This window comes from Nipponia nippon, unplaced genomic scaffold (assembly GCF_047370975.1).
Source record: "Nipponia nippon isolate SJK-2023a ecotype South Korea unplaced genomic scaffold, ASM4737097v1 scaffold_11, whole genome shotgun sequence".
NCBI lineage: Eukaryota > Metazoa > Chordata > Aves > Pelecaniformes > Threskiornithidae > Nipponia > Nipponia nippon.
The window spans coordinates 29,723,919-29,744,142 of record NW_028262302.1 but is presented as its reverse complement, the minus strand read 5'-3'; the positions used below and the strand labels follow the sequence as shown (position 1 = coordinate 29,744,142).

At 44.5% G+C, this 20,224-nt stretch overlaps 1 long non-coding RNA gene across 1 annotated transcript in view; it reads right to left on the bottom strand.

The window, feature by feature from the left end:
- Window positions 1-20,224, bottom strand: part of LOC148056946 (uncharacterized) — an 84,295-nt gene that overhangs the window by 9,277 nt on the left and 54,794 nt on the right. Inside the window, exon 3 of the long non-coding RNA XR_015702207.1 lies at window positions 16,390-16,587. This is a non-coding gene — a long non-coding RNA (uncharacterized LOC148056946). The remainder of the gene's footprint in view (window positions 1-16,389; window positions 16,588-20,224) is intronic.

The window sequence follows — 20,224 nt, the reverse complement described above, 5'->3', positions numbered from 1 at the left end:
TTCAAAAACCCTGACTTTGACTGCCTGTAAATTGTTCTGCTGACACTTCTCTCGTTCTGCTCCCAACAGCGTGCATCTCTCAAACAGGCAATGGCCAAAATAGGAGCAGGGGGAAATATCAAAAAAGCAAACCTTCAATCTCACCTAAGCCACAAAACACAAGCTGCTGACAGAGGCAATCATTCAAAGGGGACTGAAACGCAAGTCTCCAGATAAACTACACATGCAAATACAAGGTGTAAAAAGCCCTGAGCGAATATGCAGCACTTCCACCGCATCTGCAATTGCAAAGACATTTGAATCACTTGTAGCAAAGCCTGCCCTTTGCCTCAGCCCCCGCTGACAGCGGGGAGCCTCCACCTCCAACCCAGGCGTACACAGAGCTCTCTCCTTGACAGCTTCGTGGGCATGTTCAATGTCTAAAGTCGAATTTCCCTTCTCCCAGCAATCTAAAGGTTAAACCCCAGGCCAAATGTCTTACTTTCTAAATGCATTTCACTCAAGTTAGTAACCTTTCACAACAAATAAGGCAACAAAGGGTTCAACCGTCAGTCATGCCATGGGCTGTTAGAAAATGTGTCAATACGGGAGAATGAACCAGCAGGTGAGTCTGTTGTAATACAGCACTTGAGAGGGGAAGTGTCCTGGGATTGAAAGGACACATAAGAAATGGTTAGTGACCACAACATTCCAGCAAGGAAATCTCTTATTGTCAACTACAGCTTTCCAAATTACAAAGCAAGGATGCAGGTCAGCTGCATATGAACTGCCCTAATGTAGTTGACCACAATAAACCTCTGGGCAGCTGAGGATGGCAGCTATTGACTGTCACATAAGTTCATCTCATCTGCCATCATGAGCACAGGTTGCAGGTGCACTTATGGCTCTGGTACTCACCAGATACTGACTTTCTCTTCCCTGGCTACTGGGGTCTTGGGTACAGCCTGGCCTACGTTGTTCTCAGCTGGACAACCAATCATTCCTTGTTTTGAGATACAACAGGTTTTCAATTATTTTGATCAGAATCTCAGATAACCATCTCTAGAAAAGAACCAGTTAACTACCTGGTGGAGGAGAGCACATCCACCTTTTCTGTCTCCTCCACACCCCACTAGAAGAAAAAGCCTTCACAAAGTAGACATTAAGAGATAGAACTAACGTTAAGGAACCACCAATATCAGCAGAAACCCATAAAGTTTCTCTGGATACCGCTACCTTTCCAATACGTAGAAAATCCATAGAAACAGATAGATTAGAAAACATCATGGATTTTCCTAAGCAACTAGGACTACCTCATGATATTTAAACAGAAGGATATTGCCTGCTCCACTTTTTCCACATTACAGGAGCATTAGCCATGCCACGAAGGACTCAGGAAAACTACATACAGAAAGGCTCCAGAATTACACAGAATCATAACGCCCAGGCCAGCACTCTGTATAGCTGAAGATGAAACAAAAAGAGGCAGTGAAGATCAAATAGCTGCCTGCAGAGCCTGATATAAATTCCAGCCTTTTTGCTAATACAATCCCATGAGAACAAGAAGCTAAAGAGGAAAAATCTTAAGCATAAAGTCTGGCAAGGAAGGACAGAGAGAGATGCTTTTGCTTGGAGCCTCAGCATCTTCTTTCACTGCACAAGACCACAAAGAATATGTCTGTAAGATGCTAGGTAGAATTGTGGAGGGATATTCAAGCTGTCTCTGCTCAGTTAGCTCAGATATTGGAAGCAACACTGCTAGGTTACCATGGCATTCCTCCCAGACTAATATTCATTGTTTCTCAGCAAGGCTACGTGACACAAACAAAATGCCACCTCAACATGGTAGAAATTCCCCAGGCACCAGCTAATTGACAATGAGCTCAGGTCTGGCTACTCAGCTCTGCATTGTACAAACACTCTTCAAGGGATGACTCCAAAGGGGTACCAGCAGGTACCAACACTGTGGGAAGATCAGTCCCAACCTTGCCTCTGTTCTGCAAACCTTCCTAGGAAGCTGCAGCAGGCTCACATCATCAAATCCAAACACCTATTTCCAGAAGTAACACGGGAAACAGACTCCTCTGGTCATTTCTCTGTAGGTGACTCACGTCCATCTCAAAGCTCAGACCTCCAGAGCAGAGAAGAAGGATGGGAATTCTGGCTTGTTGGGGAACTCTTGCTTTGTTGGGGAGTAGATAAACTCTTCTTTGGGTTCGTTCAGAAGAGAAACACCATGAACATGCACATTCCAGACCTTGCTGAGTGTGTGGCCATGTCCTCAGCTTGGCTCCAGCTGCTCCACATCACTCCACAATGTGCTTAAACACTCTTTGAGGATTCCCCCTTTGCATGGGTTTGGAAATGAAGGTAGATTGTGGAGTTTTCAGGCTGAGTTTTATCTCCTGCTGTTGGGGAAGACTGCTGGGATCTCCCAAACAGGTTTTTTTCCATCCTTGCTCATTGGTTACCATCAGAGAAACAGCTTTCCTCTCCCTTTAGCACCCATCCTGCTTGTAGGCTCAGCAGGGTATAGGAGCACTTCTTTGCCCATTAATCAGCTGTTACTCTGTCACTTGGCCCTGTATCTATTATCTGCTTTCATGATTTAGTCAACCTGTCTGTATGCTTGCAATGAAATCTGGTTGCCATGAATTCCCTACATGTCCAGTCTTATGTTTATTAATTTGTACAGTATTACTGTAGTACAAGAGGAAGGCAATGCTTCTTTGCGTTTGCCTTTCCAAAGAACAGTCATTAAAGATCATCAGCTGACCAATCCTGGCCATAGCAGAAGAGTAGGGTGGCTGCAACCAAGGCAAGGTTGCTGTGTGGGCGGTCATTACCAAGGACATCACCTCGTAGTAGAGCTGCTCATGTGAGGGTGGGCTTTGAGGACACACCAGAGATGAGCAGATGCTATAAACAGGTGAGCCTGTTCTGAATGGATCAGAACCACCAGAAAGAGGAGGTGGAGGAGTACTGTCTCAGAAATGGGACCTAAAACCTCTCAAGGCAACATTCAAGCATAGTGTAACCATACAATCACAGACTATCTCAAGTTGGAAGGGACCCATAAGGATCATCAAGTCGAACTCCCTGCTCCTTGCAGGACTACCTAAAACTAAACCATATGACTAAGAGTGTCGTCCAGATGGTCCTTGAACTCTGACATGGCTTGATGCCAGGACAACTTCCCTGGGGAGCCTGTTCCAGTGACTGATCACCCTCTCAGTGAAGAACCTTTTCCTAATGTCCAATCTGAACTTCCCCCAACGCAGCCTTATCCCATTTCCTCGTGTCCGCTGCCCCCCTTGAGGAATGTGTAGACTGCAATGAGGGCACCCCTCAGCCTTCTCTTCTCCAAACTGAACAGATCAAGTGACCTCAGCCACTCCTCATAAGTCTTACCCTCGAGGCCTTTCACTGTCTTGGTCGCCCTCCTCTGGAGACACTCCAATAGTTTGATGTCCTTCTTATATTGAGGCGCCCAAAACTGCACACAGTACTCGAGATGGGACCAGACCAGTGCAGTGTGGAGTGGGACAATCACCTCCCTCGACCAGCTAGCTATGCTGTGCTTGATGCACCCCAGGACATGGTTGGCCCTTTAGCTGCCAGAGCACACTGTTGACTCATATTCAGGGTAACGTGTCCCTGTCTCGCCGAATCAGGCACCTACAAATGTCAAAACCTGCCAGCAGGGTGGGACTTGTTCCAGTTCTGGAACACATTCTGCAAGGCGAGAAGATCTGCAGGATAGTCAGTGTATATTATCTAAAAGCAGGATTTTGCCTTTTATATTGGCCCTCACCCTATGTCTTGGAATATCAAAAGTGGTGCATGCAGACAAAGAAAATACTCTCAGCAGCAGAACATTTCGGAAAACATTAAAAGTAGCCACAGTTTAGGTAGAAGAAAGGATGTCTTGCTGTTTCTGAATGACAGCGAGTACTTGAACATGAACTACAAAGTTGAACCATAAAAACAGTGTTCCATCAAAAAACAACAAGAGTCAGTATATGGAGAGCTGCAGTACCCACGGCAGCATAAGTTAAAGCGCTGAGGAAAATAAGACTCACACTTCCATATCCATGTGAAAGTCTCAGTATTAGCAAAGATGCAAAGAGAAGTGAAATGCAGACACCAAAGAGCAGGAACTACAGATAGTAACTGACAGCTCAGTCAGAGTGTGTTCAGCCACCAGGATTCAGCAAACATGGAAACAGTGTAAGGTCGGCAGTGCGCCGGGCCACCAACACAAGGCAGATCACACAAAACCACAGACAAGAGGAAAGCACAGGTATAAACACAAGCGCTTTTATCCTGCCTGCACAGTGGCAGTACACAGCAGATGTCTGCAGAAGTACATGAGCAGCAAACATCACCTGTGCCAGAGAACCAGCAGTTAGAATCAACACTGACATCTTCTGACACGCAGGCAGCAGCCTGGGCAGCAGAAAGCTGATGCGCAAGGATGGCATCAGGTGCCGGCACAGTACCGAGACCCATACAACAATTTCATGTAGGCACAGCATGCAGATGTCAGCCAAGACGATGGGAAAGGCATGCTTTCCAACAGGTTATACGTTAGCAACCTCTGACCCAAGCAGGTGGAGATTGATCGGTACGTTGCTGGCGCTTCTATAACAACCTGCTCGTGCCTCAGGCTGGAAGACAAGGGCACAATTGTTTGAGGGCTTTGATAAGAGACTGGAGTGTTGTGTCTCAACTATCATCCATCAGCCTCACTGCAGGTGCTGTCCAGGTACGTGAGCTTAGTCCACAATTATGCAAAGTAAAGCTACTTTACTCTGTTTTGCTTTGTTACAGACCAGGGAAAGATTAATTCCTGGTGTTTACCACAGCTTGGGGGCACAGATGGGAGTTGTACGTTTGTTAATCTGCAAAAACTTAATCCTATGTTTCAGACCAGAGATACCAGTTAGTGGTAAGAGCTATAGGTACCTAACTACCCTCTGCTGAAAATAAGCAACTGGGAAGATAGTTTTGGTCAGACAAGCTCTCTAACGTGAGCCAGTTACCCACCTGAAGTCTTTGCAGACTAAATTTCTGCAGAGGAAGAGAAACTTTATGTAAATTGCCTGTCTTCTTCCACGGCCCTGAAATGGTAGAGTGTTCACCTAATATACGCTGAGGGCATGGCAAAAAAGGAGTGGTCAGGAATGCCCGGGCTCAAGGAGTCAGTTAAAGAGCAATGTACAAACGCAGAATTATTTTGCCTAGTTCTGAACATATGTTTGACATAGATATCTGCAAAAGCTGAGCACCACGTGTTTTAGTTATTGTATTCCCTCAACCATGAAAGCAGCATTTGGGGAAGATAGGCTTAAATTCACTGCACCATGTTGTGCAAGGTTCTTCACTGATCCTTGGGGTCTGAACAGCTGAGTCAGGATATCTTCCTTCTGAGCTGAGGATAAAAAACGTTAACATAAGGAGTCAACAAAAAGGCCAAGGAAAAAGCTGTGAGCCTAATCCAGCCCCAGCATGATTAAAAACCAGGAATCTACAAGTAATTTCTTGTACCAGGTCCTTATTCAGGTTTGAGATGTAGTAATTGCACGTGTTCTCACACTGGTCCCAATCTCCCTCTGCAAACTGAATGCCTTGATGAGCTCTACTGATCGAGAACTATTGTTTGTATCCAACAGCCTTTGTGAACAGCATCTTGGATGCCCATGGATACCACCATAGCATAGTAAAATCTTTAAAAGTCAACTCAATTGCATCATTCTGCCCATGAATTAGAGAATATCAAAGAATTCACAGGCTCGGTATTTAGATGCCTTTTTGCAAAAATACTTTAGCGGCTCAGTAGTGACTTTAGCAACTTGACTCACTGTCAAGACTTACCCTGAGTTTTTAACCCAACGAATTCAGTTGCCAAGATCATGCAGGTTGTAATACAGAAACAAAACAAAACAGAACAGAACAAAAAAGGCAGCAGTCCTGTATCTGTCTTTCCCCCTGGTTTGCAGATCAAAAGAAACAACCCAGCCTTTGAAAACTGAGCACAGATTTGGCCTTTTGAAATCCATCACCTTGGCAACCCAACTCACAGCCAATGGACAACTCTAATTGCCAAACGCCTGCACCTCAGGATCTGCTGAGGTCTGCTCAGCCACCCCACATCAAAGTAAGATGGGCAGCTCCTTCAAAGGGCACACTTCTGTCTCACAACACACTCATGTGTGGAGCCATACAGAAACATGCAGACATGTAGGCTCTTTGTTCCCAGAGGCCTGATTCAGTGAATAGGATTTATTGCAAGATAAGCAATGCCCAGACTCGCAGGTCCTTTTGCAGAGCTGCAGTGAGAGGTGTGTCTGTACGAGTTTCCACGACCATGCTGGTGTTTTCCAGTTTCTCAGAGCACAGGGAGGAGATGCTGCATCTCTGTTCTTCAGAGAAGCTCTAAAGCAAAAAGCCTGCCTGCTAATGAGCTGGAAATGCACTCCCAAAATCTCTGGAATGATGAAAAAGAATAAAGCCTAAAACAGGAGAAACAACCACAACATGGAAGGTTATAATGTATCTGCTCTCCTTATACACAACAGACTTTACTGCAGATTTTTCCTGGCTGAGGTTGCTCTAGATAACACAGGTGTGATTACTAATTACTGTAGCTTCTTTCTGTGCTGTGGGTAATGAATTTCTCATTTCCTACGTAACTCACAGCTTTTTCTCCAGGTAGACTAGTTTCCTTAAAATAATCATGGCAATTAGAGATACCTTGGTTTGCTGTTTGAGCAAGGATCTGCTGTACCTAGGAGATTTCATTTTAAAAGTTTGCAGTCTTTTTAAATCTTATAAACTAGCTAAGTCTCTTCAGTCCAGACATTGTATTTACTAGTAAAATAATCAGCATTACAAAGAAATGCATGTGTACACACACACAACCCAAAACAAACAAGGAAATATCCTTGAAATAAGCATTGGCTAAAATCACTCATTTTGGCCAGTCGTGCTCCACCAGTGCTTCTGGTTCATCAACCAAATTTAACGGTCATGTTACCACTTATTCTGCTGCTCCTTCCCTGCCAGGTGTCATCAGGGCCCCATCCATCAAGATGATATCACCTCCAGAACAAAATAAGTCAGCACTGGCTGCCAGTGTATGACTATACATGGTATCAAGGGCCTTTGTCCTGTCCTTGTCTATCGTTAAATATCCAGGTCAACAGCTGCTACAGATCATGGACACAGGCTGAGCTGTTTGTGCAGCAGCCAAAGCCACCACCAGCGTCCTGCCACTCAAGGAAATGGGAAGTCTGAGGACTGACTGAAGGTGGAGAAAGCAGGAAAGGTGGTTTTCCACCCAGCTAGTGGACATGTGTGGAAGGAGCAGCATGCTGTCTCTCCCAGGTCATACCAAAGTTTACTTCCTGACACAGTGAGTGAAAATATAGAATTCTCCGATTATAACAGCAAAACTACGGACAGACTTATTGGATAGTTAGTTATCACGTCCATGTATCTGAAACATAATTAATAGTTGGGATAACAAGAACCCCCTTGTCCTCAGCATTGCACGGATAGAAAACCCAGCAGAGTACAGTCACTGCTGCTTGGCGCATATCACCTCAATCTAAAGCTGCCAACACTAACATCAGATGGAAGCCGCAAGGAAACAGAGATACTTATCACAAGACAGGCAGCGGTCTGAATATGCTGCTGTCAGCTGCTAGGGAGGTCTTTTTGCAGACAGCACAGCAAAGACAAGTTGTGCACTTATTTGCAAACAGCAAAGGAAGGAGAAAGCTTGACGGTGTGTGCATTAGAATTAGAAACACAAGTCTGAGGGTGGAATATAGGATTGTTCCACGGATCTTGGCCCTGAGAACATTGTATAAAGTAAGGGGGTTTTTAACTGCTCAAAAGAGAGATTTCAGCTATGAAGCAACCACCCAGAACCCCCCAGCAGTGCAAAGGAGAGAGCAAAATGTGCTTGACTCTGTACCTAGCATGCAGGGGATCCACCCTTTGCTTCGAAGCACAGTTCAGCCTGACCAGTACTCATGCCTGAGCCTAGGATATCAGCTGGGAGCCACAGATCTTAGCCCTGGAGCACGGAAGCTGAATGGTTTGAAAAGCAGTAGCATTTCGTGAAGGGCAAGGTAGCCAAGCCCCAGAGAGAAATGGGCTGGATGATGGGTAATGATCGCCAAGCCCTCTCCACACTGCCACAGGGCTGTGTCCAGCAGTGCCCCTCCGCAGTGCCAGATCCCACGGTGGGGGGACTTTGCTGTCTATGAGCTACAGTGGTGGCCCCAGCAGCACCAGCCATGTGGTTGCATCTCCACCCCCTTCCTCCCAGGTAGACTCAGAGATGCAGCATTGCCTGGTTCAGTTCTTAGGATGTTCTTTGCTTCCCTGTGGCCAACATCTGGCCTGTCAGCCACCAGGTGGGGTAAAGCTCATTCTCCTCCAAAAGATTTCTGCTTGATAACAACCATCCTTCTTTTTGCCCAGCTGAACTACCTGCATCTCTGCAGAGTTTCTGAGCACTCATAGTACCGTTTCACAAGCCGTTTTTCAGGTATAACACAACAGTCAATAACCTTCTAACGAGACAGCGAACAGTTTCTGAGGAAAGTTCCCTGGACCAGAGATTAAATATAATTTTTTGACGGATCATTGCCACTCAGGTCTATGAGCCAGCAATCAAAGCAAAGTCCTATTTAAAAGCCAACTGAACGTTCGTGGGTAATATTTCTGGCTGTTCATTACCTTCTTCTCTGAGACCTCTCTCAGAGCACTTTGCAGCCAGAAGTCAAAGCATTTCTAATTTTTAACCATGCTTGTTTCAAATCACTGTTGATACTAATTTTAATTTAATTAAGTTTTGGGGGTTTTGTGTTGTTTGTTTTTAACAAATGCAGTCCCTCAGCCCCAAAGGGCACAGAGCTGCATGCAAACGTTTGCAGGTAATCTGAACTGAACTTCAGCTGTGTTATGCTCATTTTCAAGCATTTCAAAGATCAAAGGGTTATTTTTAACCAAGAGCTTTGTCATTATTAAAACGGCATTAATAGCTAAATATCGCTGTTTCCAAGTGGTTGAGTTTATATCATGGCTCTATAATATCCTTGCTGGAGGCAGCAGATGATTCAGTGTGGTGAGTTGACCCTGGCTAGACACCAGATGCCCACCAAAGCTGCTCTATCACTCCCCTCCTCAGCTGGACAGGGGAGAGAAAATATAATGAAAGGCTTGTGGGGCAAGATAAGGGCAGGGAGAGATCATTCACCAGTTACCATCACAGGCAAAACAGGCTTGACTTGGGGAAATTAGTTTAATTTATTACCAATCAAACCAGAGTAGGGCAATGAGAAATAAAACCAAATCTTAAAACACCTTCCCTCCGCCCCTCCCTTCTTCCCGGGCTCAATTTCAGTCCCAATTTTCTCTATCTCCTCCCTCCCAGCGGTGCAGGGGACAGGGAATGGGGGTTGTGGTCAGTTCATCACACGTTGTCTCTGCGGCTCCCTCCACCTCAGGGGGAGGACTCCTCACGCTCTTCCCAGACAGCCCTCCTCGAACTTCTCCAACATGAGTCCTTCTCACAGGTAAGAACTTGGTAAGCTTAAAATCTATCTAGATGGACAGGACAACCTGATCTATTGCTGAAGTAGGTACCAAACCCCAGGAATAGGCATTAATTGCTCTACCAAAACTTGCAGTGAGGAGCCACAGAGTACGAGGGAGGAAACACAGCACTCTGTATATAAATTCTCATCCCAAGTTTTGCTGGTAACTAAGCAGCCAGCCACCCTAATCCCAAAGGCAATAAACCTGCCACTGCCTTTGCTTATTTGCCCAGAAAGGGACTCAAAAAAAATTAAGAAGATGGAGGAGCATCTGTAACCACAGCTCTGCTCCTCTAGCACCATCACCTAGGGCAGATTTGAATTGTCACAAGGAGTTTTTCTGCTGAAATAACATCATGTCCTTCCCTCATCTACAAAAGCTATCTCTTACCAGTATAGCTCCGTCCACACCCAGGCTGCTCCTGCAGCAGCCACATCATCTGTTCACATCACATACTGATGCTCATCATGCAGAAATATATAATATTAACCTAGTCTTTCTCGAGTACCTTCATCATTGTATGATTTACATGGTGCTCTAGAGTACATGATTTCAGAGCCAAGTCTTCAGCTTGTAGAAACCAGCATCTTTGATTAGCAAGGGCTCTGACCTAGTCTCTCCCTAGACTCTTGTGAGCCCAGAAGTCATCACCCAGGACAGCAAGTACAGGAAAGGGTGTGGGATTTGAATAACCATGCGTCTGTATTTGTCATCACTCAACCTACTCCTTTTTCAAACATCCTTTTAATCCGTATCTCCATAAATTTTTAATTTTTCACACTGTGATACATTCTCTTCTCTTTTTTCTCACAGACATGGGAGAAACTCAGGACTCTTACTATTTATCTACCTTTTACTTTTTTCAGAAAGCAGTAGAAGCTGCCTTGTACTTTTTAGCTGAGAGCTGTAGCTGGATGACAGCAGCAAGAAGACCTTTTTAATAAATACCAGAAAACTTTTTAATTGTGTCCCAATAGGCCCTAAGATCCCATTTCTGTGGTATAGCTGTGTTTTGCCTGCCTGACACATTCCATCTTCCTCTTTGGTCTCTGTGTTATATATCTGTTTATCATCCAGTCGCATATTTATTTCCCATTCAAACATCGTCAAGGAACTGGGGTGGAGCTCTGATAGGGAATTTACTGACACATGTGACTTGAGAGACTGTCTTGAGGTAGTGATCAAGGATATCAGCCTCATATTTTAATCCAGGTATGGTCACCCCATCTCTTCTTTTAGCAAAGCTGCCCTAGAAATCAGAAATATCTCAGATTTCTCTCTTTTTTTCCTTTCCTCCAGTCAAAAGCTGAAGCTCTGCAGAAAACATTTCGTTTCCCTTTTAACTGAATATTTATTAAATCTTATGTCAGCTCATTTCAAAAATCATAGGCTGAGATAAGAAGAAATAACAGCTTCCCTTTTCCAGCCAGTTCTTATTCATGGTACTGTGCGCTACAAATATCCTGCAAGATGATGAAGAAAATAAACTGATGTATCAGTTCCCTGCAAGCTGAGTATCGACCACGCAAAAGAAAAATGAAACCTTCTTCTAAGATTTATTTGTGATATACTCACAGATCTCAGGAAAATAAGTATATAAAAGGTTATGTTCATCCCTGTTGACTCTGTGTGATTACATGAAGGATACAAAGCTTTCCTATACAAGCAGTATAACCATGCACTTATTAAACCAAATGTCCCATTAAGGATTATGTGTCAACCATTCGAGGACGCAGCAGTAACATCCTCTATCTTGTCTCATGGCAAAAGAAAGGGTCGGGAAGTATAAGGTTAGCCTCGGTTTACAGGATGCAAGGCATCAGTCCACGATGATGAAGTGAGATGGTTAGCTGACTCATGCCTATTGGCCAGTGCAATTCCCTCTTGGAAAGTGCCGGGGAGCCCATGTAATCCATCCTGCCTGAGGCATTGTGTCAAAACCATAAAAGAGCTTGTGAAGCATCACAAGGAATTCTTATTAAATTGTCAGGGATCTTTGTGCTAGACTCAGACTTCCAATATTTTATGGCTGACATTGCCTTTTTTACATGCAGCAGATGGGGACTGCACCGTAAACCAGGGCAGTCGTGAAGATATGACAGATCTCTGCTGCTACACCTATTAGTCTTCGCAGGAAGAGCTGCTGGTTTCCCCTCCGCCTTCCTCGATCCTTCATAGCTAAAGATGCAGACAAGGATAAGTAACTGGATGAACTGGGCTGACCTCCCAAATAGCATGGGACAACTTTTCTGCATGCTCCAGGAGCGCAGGAGCAGGGGGGACAAGCCTACAGCTTTGGGGGGAGAGGAACACTGTTCTGCTCAGCTTCTTACACTGTCTGAAAACTGAGTGTCTGAACCAAACCTGTCTCTGCAGTCAGTGGAGCAAAGAGAAGATCTCCAGTGGGCCATACTTTATTCAGTCTATATTTGATACCTACCTAATGGATCACCCTTTAGGAAGGGCTGTTCCCCTCTACTGACTAGAGTGGGGTTTAGACAGGCAGCTTGGACTAGACACCCAATTTCTGCATGTCTGCTGTGAGCTGAGATTAATGCCTCCCTCTGTGCCCATTCCTGGGTAAGCAGCACATGAAGAACAGGATATTTCAGCAAAAATTCCCTCCCCCTCTCACTTCCAGTGATAAAACATTCAACATTTTTGCCCTCCTTCAGTCATCTATATCTCATGTTGTAGACATCTAGGAAGCAAGGCAGTAATTTGTCTCCTGGCCAGGAAATGTTGAGGTGGAAAATCACAGAATAGCTGAAGTAGGAAGAGACATTCACGCTTTTGATGCGAGAGTATCTAACCACTGAAACAGCTTATGAAGGAAAGTGCTAAACCCTCCAGCTCTCACAGTCTTGGTGATAGACTGCTTTTCAAAAATAGCAGCTCTATTTTAATCAAAAGTTATTGGGCTCCATGCAGGTAGCATTGCTAACAGTAGATAGCCAGTGAACAGAGGATGTCAGATTAGATGTTCACATGATGAAACTCTATTGTGTTTCCTATTCCAGTCTGGGAGTATTTGTATTGTGTCTTTAGGATGCTGACTTAATCAAAATCCCCTGGTTTTGCCTTGTTAAGACTCAGATCTTGGCATTTTTAAGAAAGAAATACTGTCCATGGGAGTCGGTTTAGTTTCAATAAGAGAGTTGCTCATGGTCTCAAAAATTTTTCTTCCAGAGGAAAATTTAAGCAGATTAATGGTGTGTTGTTTAGGATGCATGTACATTGACTTGCTTATGGCCTACAAGCACCTCAAATTAAAAAAATAAATACAATAGAAAAATGGTTAGCCTTGCTTTAAAAGACATCCTGAAATCTAGCAATGGATGACTGAGCACAAATGAATTCAAACTTCAAATAAGATATACACTGTTAGCACTGAGGTTAATCAAATACTTACAAAGATCAGTTTATATCTAGATTGACTAATTTTCTTGCAGATCTGCTCTAGCACATCTCTAAATGCTGAAATCCCTACCTGACATCCAAGCTCTGTGGATGCCAGCCTGGCCAGCTCCCTCTGCCATGGGTCACCAGGAACTGCTGCCCACAGGCACAGTGCTCACAGACACGCTGCTCCACCATTTGATGAAAACTCCCCAGATAAACACTGAAGCGAGAGGAATATTAGTTCAGCAATCAGGAGGTTGATTTGTTCTTTTTTCCAGCATGGATCCTGAATCAGGTCCAGATCTGAACCGTCCCAGGTTAGGCTCTATGAAACACTTCTATTCATTTTAACCAGAAGTTAACACATATATACACAGCACCCAGTAGACGCAACTTTAAAAACTGAGAGATCTGTGCAAAGTTTCTCCTAGAGAAAAGATGAACTGCCCTAAGCCCCTAACAGAAGTGACATCGTTTCCCATCAGTTTCCATCTGCAATATCTCTGGTGGTCTCTGTGACGGGGCTCACCGTATATGCTAGCAAGGGATGGTCCTTCTTTCAACCCAGTCAATGTGCAGATTTTCAATGACCCCCCCAAAAATACCTGGAAATGGCATGAAGCAATTTAAACACAGGCACAGAAATGGGGAGAAAATACAGCTCTTGGCAAAGCTGCCCCCTGGTTACAACCAAAAGCACTGTGGGTTGTTTTTTTCACGCTAAGCTTTTACTGTAGTATCAATAGGAAAAGCCCTTTCCTCATGTTTTCTGGACAAGTCAACAGATTTTGTAAATGCTGAATTGATAAGCCACTCATAGGCAAAAAGAAATGATGCTGTGTGTAGGACGAGAGGTCTCAAAATCGCATTCAAGCCCACTAATGCACTTAAAAATAAGACTTAAGAAATATCTGGGTTAACAAATTGCTTTTGGGGGTAGAAACCAACACTTTCCTAATTTTCCAAGGGAGCTTACTTAGTTTGGTAACATTTCTTCCTTGTAAGCATTGCAAAAAAACAGGGTGTTTTCTAAGCCCATGTTTTGCTGTAATTCACCAAACACAGGTGTAAATTAATGATGATCTAATGAACTAGACAAGGGGGAGACGCACAGCTAGTGAATCACCTGCTAACACCCTGTCTGCAGCTAGGGAAGAAACCTTGTTTGTTTATGTGCCTCACATTTCCTTGTGCACAGTGTGGTATAATTTAAGAGATTTTATTTCAACTGTTTGCTTATCTCTAATTACCATATGCTGAGGTTGTGTATTATTTCAGCAGCAAACCCTCTTAAATACCTAACCAGGAGCCATTTTGTCAGCAAGTCGTGTTACAGGAGCCGGGCATGCTCTCCGGGAATCACAGAGCATCATGTTGGAGATTTTTAAAAGAAAAAGCCTTCTCCGCATACACCGTCAGGTGATAACACCCCTCGCTTTGCTCATTGTAGGGTCTCCAGATTTAAGGCAATAATTATAGTAAGCATGAAAAGGAGGGTGAGTCCAAGCAAGGCAGGCCCTTGAGCACAAAGTTTGCAGAAAAAGAAAACTGGACCCAGCGGCAAGAAAAGGGCCTCCTCAGCAAACTCCTCAACAGCCTCTCGGGGCTGTGGGTGGGACATGGGGACATCTGTGCCATCCCATGGGTCCCCAGCATGCCCCCAGGAGCCTGCAGCCTCTCGGGCAGCAGGACAGCTCAGGCTCCCCTGGCGTGAGATGAGGGGATGTGATCCCCATGGGTGAAAATTAGTTTCTGAATGCTCTTGGCTGCGTCAGACTAGTTTCTCCTTGTCTGACCGTCTGAGTCTCTTCATCTTCTAAGCTCTGCCCTAATTATTTTTGTCTCCAGTGAGTTCAATGGTCTATCACTCTTCTCATTGTCTCTTCTGCTTGCTGAGCTCCCTCTGGTACCTCCAGGGTCCCCATTACTACCCATCTTCCATGCCTCACCGTTTAAGCTATTTATATTCCCTTACAGTTTTATTGCACAGTTTAATTTTCAACCACAATTTACGGTGGGACGCGTTCAGCTGAGCTCTGAGCACGCAGGTAGGACTGTGGCTGCATTCCGAGAGCAGAAGATGCACGTTTGCCAGGGAGCACTAATGGCAAAGAGGAGGCAGCACCGGTACCTGGACCCCTTGTCCTGCACTTAGGAGGCTGTGTCTTTGCTGGCTTAAGCCTTCCCCATGTTGTAGCAGCTGGGTCTGTTTTCTGCTGTAGATTTTAAAATTAAAGATAAATAAGAATCATTGCCCTTTTAGAAAACTAGACAAGAGCTGCAGGCAGACATTGATCAGAGGAGAAAAGGTAATTTGTTGCTGCCCATAACACTGCTAAGTCACCTAAGGAGAGCGACTCTTACCTACACAGGTTGTTGTGTTTGTCAAATTAAGCCAGGAACATCCTGCACAAAATTAATTCTAAAAAAAAAAAAAAAAAACAAAAAACAGTAGGGAAAAGAAAGCATGACAGAGGCATAGTCCAAAGGGCAATTATATTTTATTAGCATGATTAATTATCAGAGAAAACATGTTCAAGGAGACCAAGTGCTGCCACCAAGGCTGTTTTCTGGCACAGCACTAGAGTAGTTGATGATGCACGGTCATGCGTCAGCTGGAGCAGAGTCAATTCAAATTCTCACGTTAGGACACGGTCAGACCAACTACCCTAATTCAGGGTAAGCTGATATTGCCCATGGCCTGCCCTGTGCTGCTTACCCAAACCTCCCTCAGCTGTCTTACACCAACGGTGGCTGTTCCCTGCCTGCCACCAGCCCCCACCATTGCCACAGGGCACAGCACAACAAGCCCAGACCCCACAGCTACAGCCAGCATCTCTGCATGCTCAGGGGGCTGCTGAGCTGTGCTCAGCACTGTGCCCACACAAGTCTCATCCCTCGTTTGCTCTGCAGCCACTGTGGAGAGACCCCTTGGCACAGCCCACACAGCCCACTGATACTGGTACATCCAAACCAGGCAGACTGTTGAGTAAGGAGTGACTAAAATGCTGTTCCCTTTCATTAATGTTAACATCCAGGCCCACCGCTAACACCAGCACAAAGAAACAAGTTTGCGAGCCACAAAAGCTCAAGCCAGAAGCAGAGAGCATGGCTTGGAAGGAAACCTTCTCGTTGGAAGTCATGGAACAGATACGGCCACTTGACAATCTCTTATCTGTCCTCCAACACAACCCCTGATGCTTAGTCACCAGAATAACAGCAATCATAGTCATCACATTTTAAGACAGCTCACAGAATCATAGCCAGTCCCATCAGGAATAAATTAACACTGAAACAAGAAGAGAAGAGTTGATTGTTCTTGTCGCAAACGCAAGAATCATCACTGGGTTTATTATGGACTATCCAGACCAGCAGTAACGTCTTTTCACTTACTCATCAGATGCTGAATCCTCTCTCACACCAGCTGGTACCCAGGAGCTGCCGGACAACGGTGGCTTCAGTCTCCCATTGGCCTCACCAGCTTTGGCTGTGCGTTGCTCTGGTCTTCCCTCATGTGAAAAGTGTTTTCTTTACAATAATAAAACATAGTTCCCAAGGTGGTCATGCATTCTACTTCTAAAACATTTTAATCTGAAAAAAATAAAAATAAAAAAATTGCAGCTGCCAGAAACAGGGCTGGGAAATGTTCACCAGTAGCTTATCTAATTTTATTTCTGTAATTGTTTAAGTAGCTTAAGTTGTTGTCATGCATGAAGCCACAAAGAGACACCAAATTCCTTTCTATGATCCTGCTTCATTTTAGTTCATTGCATGCTTAACCGTGCAGAAATTAGTACTCGTTAGTCCTGTGTTCCAGCGCAGCTAATTCTGCTTTACTCCTTCTGTCAGCCAACAGGCAAGAATTTAGACATGTGTAGTCATTTCCTGCAGCAGCCTTCCTCTCAGCCAGGAGCTGAACAGCAGCACTTCACTTAAGTCTCCACTTGCACAGCTGGAGTTAAATCAAAGTGCTGCTTCACTTGCTTTAAATGTGCTGCCATTTCATACCCCGGTGGTGCCAGATGCATACATGAAAGCAGGTTCTGTTGTTAGCAAAAACTATACAGCGTTAAAAACAGAAATGTATTTGGGAGTTAAGAAACCTTCTAACACCCAACCACAACAACAGTTCCTCTTCTTGACCCCCATTTCTTCACTTTTACTCCATTTACCACCATAGCAAGAAACACAGCTGGATGCTCTGAGGGCAGCAGACCAAAGTTTCTTGTTATAAGTAACTATTTGCGTTCAGAGGAATTAGGAATTGAACGTGGGGTTTTCTAAGTGAAAAAAATCCTCCAGGGCTAGAGCTATTTCCAGGTTTTACTTTCAATTAATGAGGCTTTGGAGTGGACTTCAACACAGCAGTTTCTTGAATGATTCAGCTTTTCGCTTCCAGGGAGGTGGTAGTCGTCAGCCTGTTAGCAAAGTACACCACTTGTGGATATTTTCCCATCTTAAGCAATGAATAAAAGATTTCTCCATTATAAAGCAAATCCACCCAGGAAGCACATTAAGTTCAGCCAGTTTTCAAGCCACGAAGGGGAGCCACCCATTTGAAGTGCTTAATTACTTATTACAAATCACTAGATCTGAGCTGGGACTTGGGAGCCTACAGGTGGATTTAGGCTGGCTTTAGGTGCCTATATGTAAATGGGATCTAGAAATCATTTACTTAGCGGGAAAATAACCCTAGAGTCATCCAGGCTCAGTAGCTCCCTCCCTGCTTGTATTCAGTGCTCCCTCTGCCCATGCAGGGCGGTTTCTGGGCACTTCCAGAGGGGAAATAGGGTTTGTGACTGATGCTTGTGCCTTCTGGGCTATTTTGGTATCTTCTCTCAGCTTTATACTTGGACTTGCCTGCCCTCTTGCTCCCAAAAGCACAGGGGTTAATCTGGCTAGCCAACACATTTGTGGAAGTTCAAGACACATAACCAGGCATAATAGACGACTGGAAAATTTGTTCTGGGAGCTGAAGTCTCCTTATCTTCCATGCTTAGAAATCAAGAGAGTTTTTTGTCTCCCGGCTGTCTGATGCCTAATACTTCTGATCGAGTGTCACAAACCCCTGTACCCTTACACTGAGCAGCAGAGTTGCTTGTTGCAGTTGCTAGAGAAAAGCCACGAGGGCTGGTCACGGAAGCAGCACCCGGCAGGGGAGCAGTTCAGACCCCCACAGGTATTTGGGAAGCTGCTAACACAGAGTTCTGCATCCCTGAACCACCCATCCTTCAAAAATATGCCCTTTATTTCTTAAAAGTCCTGTGGTTTCTAATGTTTTTGTTTGCACCTTCTCAAGCTTTTCCCAGAAACATAGGCAAAAGTTATGATCAAAAAGGGCTTAAGTTTTCTGGTTCGTAGCCAAAAGCCCAGTTCTATTAAGCTGATCAAGAACTAAAAAGAAAAGCCCGGTGGAAACAATTTACAAAGAATTGTTGGGCTTTTTCTACGTATATTCAAAGTTTCACTCAAGTCCTATGCAACAAATTGTGCCACTTAACCTATGCTGGACTTCACTTGGTCCAAAAAAGAATGATGCTAGGAACTCAACAGACCAATTTGAATGAGGACATTACAGACAGGTCCTCCCCACACGCAACACCTCTCCTCTGGCTGCTGCTAATTCAGCCTCCTCCCCGTAGACACAGAATGAAGCCTGAGGTGTTTGCCAAACAGTTCAGTTTGGAGAAAGGACTTCCAGCCTATGTTATGTTTCTAGACAACTACTTTCGCTGTTTCTGAAGCACAGCCAGCTGCCAAAGTACATGGAATTAGACCAGCTCCCTGACGGCATAACTTAAAATATTTTTAACCAGAAAAGTAATGACTCTCCCAAAACAGGTAAATACATATTACCATTCTGGAAAATACATTTTCAACATGCAGGTCATGCAGGGCTCAAAAGCATCTCTAAGAACACCCAGTGGCTGTGGGAGCACTCACAAATAACAGAGGGGACAAATAGCAGAACTTAATGCTCTGCTTTTATTCTTGTAAACATTGCTGAACCTGTATTTTCATTATTCATGCAGCATAACGTGACCAATCCACTAATGCTGCATTAAGTAGGACACAGAGTAGGAATGTGTCCCTGCACTTATTTAAATAACTTAAATATTTCAGGAACATGATGCTTTCATGAAGAATCAAACTGAGACAGGCTAATGCTGGGTTTTCCAAGAGCATCTATGGATCCTGAGCATCCTCAAATCCATCCTTGGTAAGAGGACAGCTTACATAGCACCCTGCAGAATTAATCCTGGAGATGTACGTGTCAACATTAAATTGTCTTATTCATCTATTAACCTTGATGAAAAAATATTTTAATAGCCCTCAATATCTTATTCATTTATAATTTGAGTGTGATCAGGAGTGAATACCTGCTAAGCTTACAAAAATAGCTCTCTGTATTTTTATTGTGCGTGAAGGTAAGTGATTGTAGCTCAGCTCACTCAGACACTCCTCCCTTTCTCTTGGCCTTCAAAAGAAAAGAAGGCTTTTCCCAAATTGCAGAGGAGCCTCCACTTCTCTCCCTCTGTCCCTCAAGAAGGTGAGACTGTGCTGGGCAGCTGGGGCTGCCATCCCCCGGGGCTGTTCCAGATCCCACCTCCCTCCACCGATTGCCTCCTTCCCAGAAAGATCCTTAAGCACGGCCTTGTGCGAATGCAATCGCCACCTCCTTGGTCCCCATGGGTGCGAGACAGAGGCACACAGAGCTGCGCTTGTTCCCAAAGTTGGGGGCTGAAGGAGGGTTTATCTCTGTACCCCTTTAAGCATCTTGCAGGGCTGTGAGCCAGAGCTCAAGACTGCGTTTCGTGAGCCTCGTTCACACGTGGCCCTACTTTCCTTTATTTATGTCTTAAGTAATGTTATTGCTAAAGGACGTGCTGGGTTTATACTGGGTAGTACTGACTTGTAACAAAAAACTGGAGCATTAGAGTCTCTGCCAAGTGATTACACCCAGAAGCACTCCATGTTCCCAGTAGGACTCTGGGCACTCAGCATCTGTGAAATCAAAACCCAGCTGCGGTGTTTCTTTTAGGCATCTTGCTGCAAACCATGTATATTTTGAATGGTCAGGTATATCCTGGCCTATCCATTCCCACAGGATTTCCTAAAATGGGAAGGAATTCAAGCATATCTACATTGTGCAATTTCCCCTTAAAAAATTGTAAGTCAATGAAAGAAAACACCACCTTCCCCCCCACCCAATATCACTTCCCCCCCC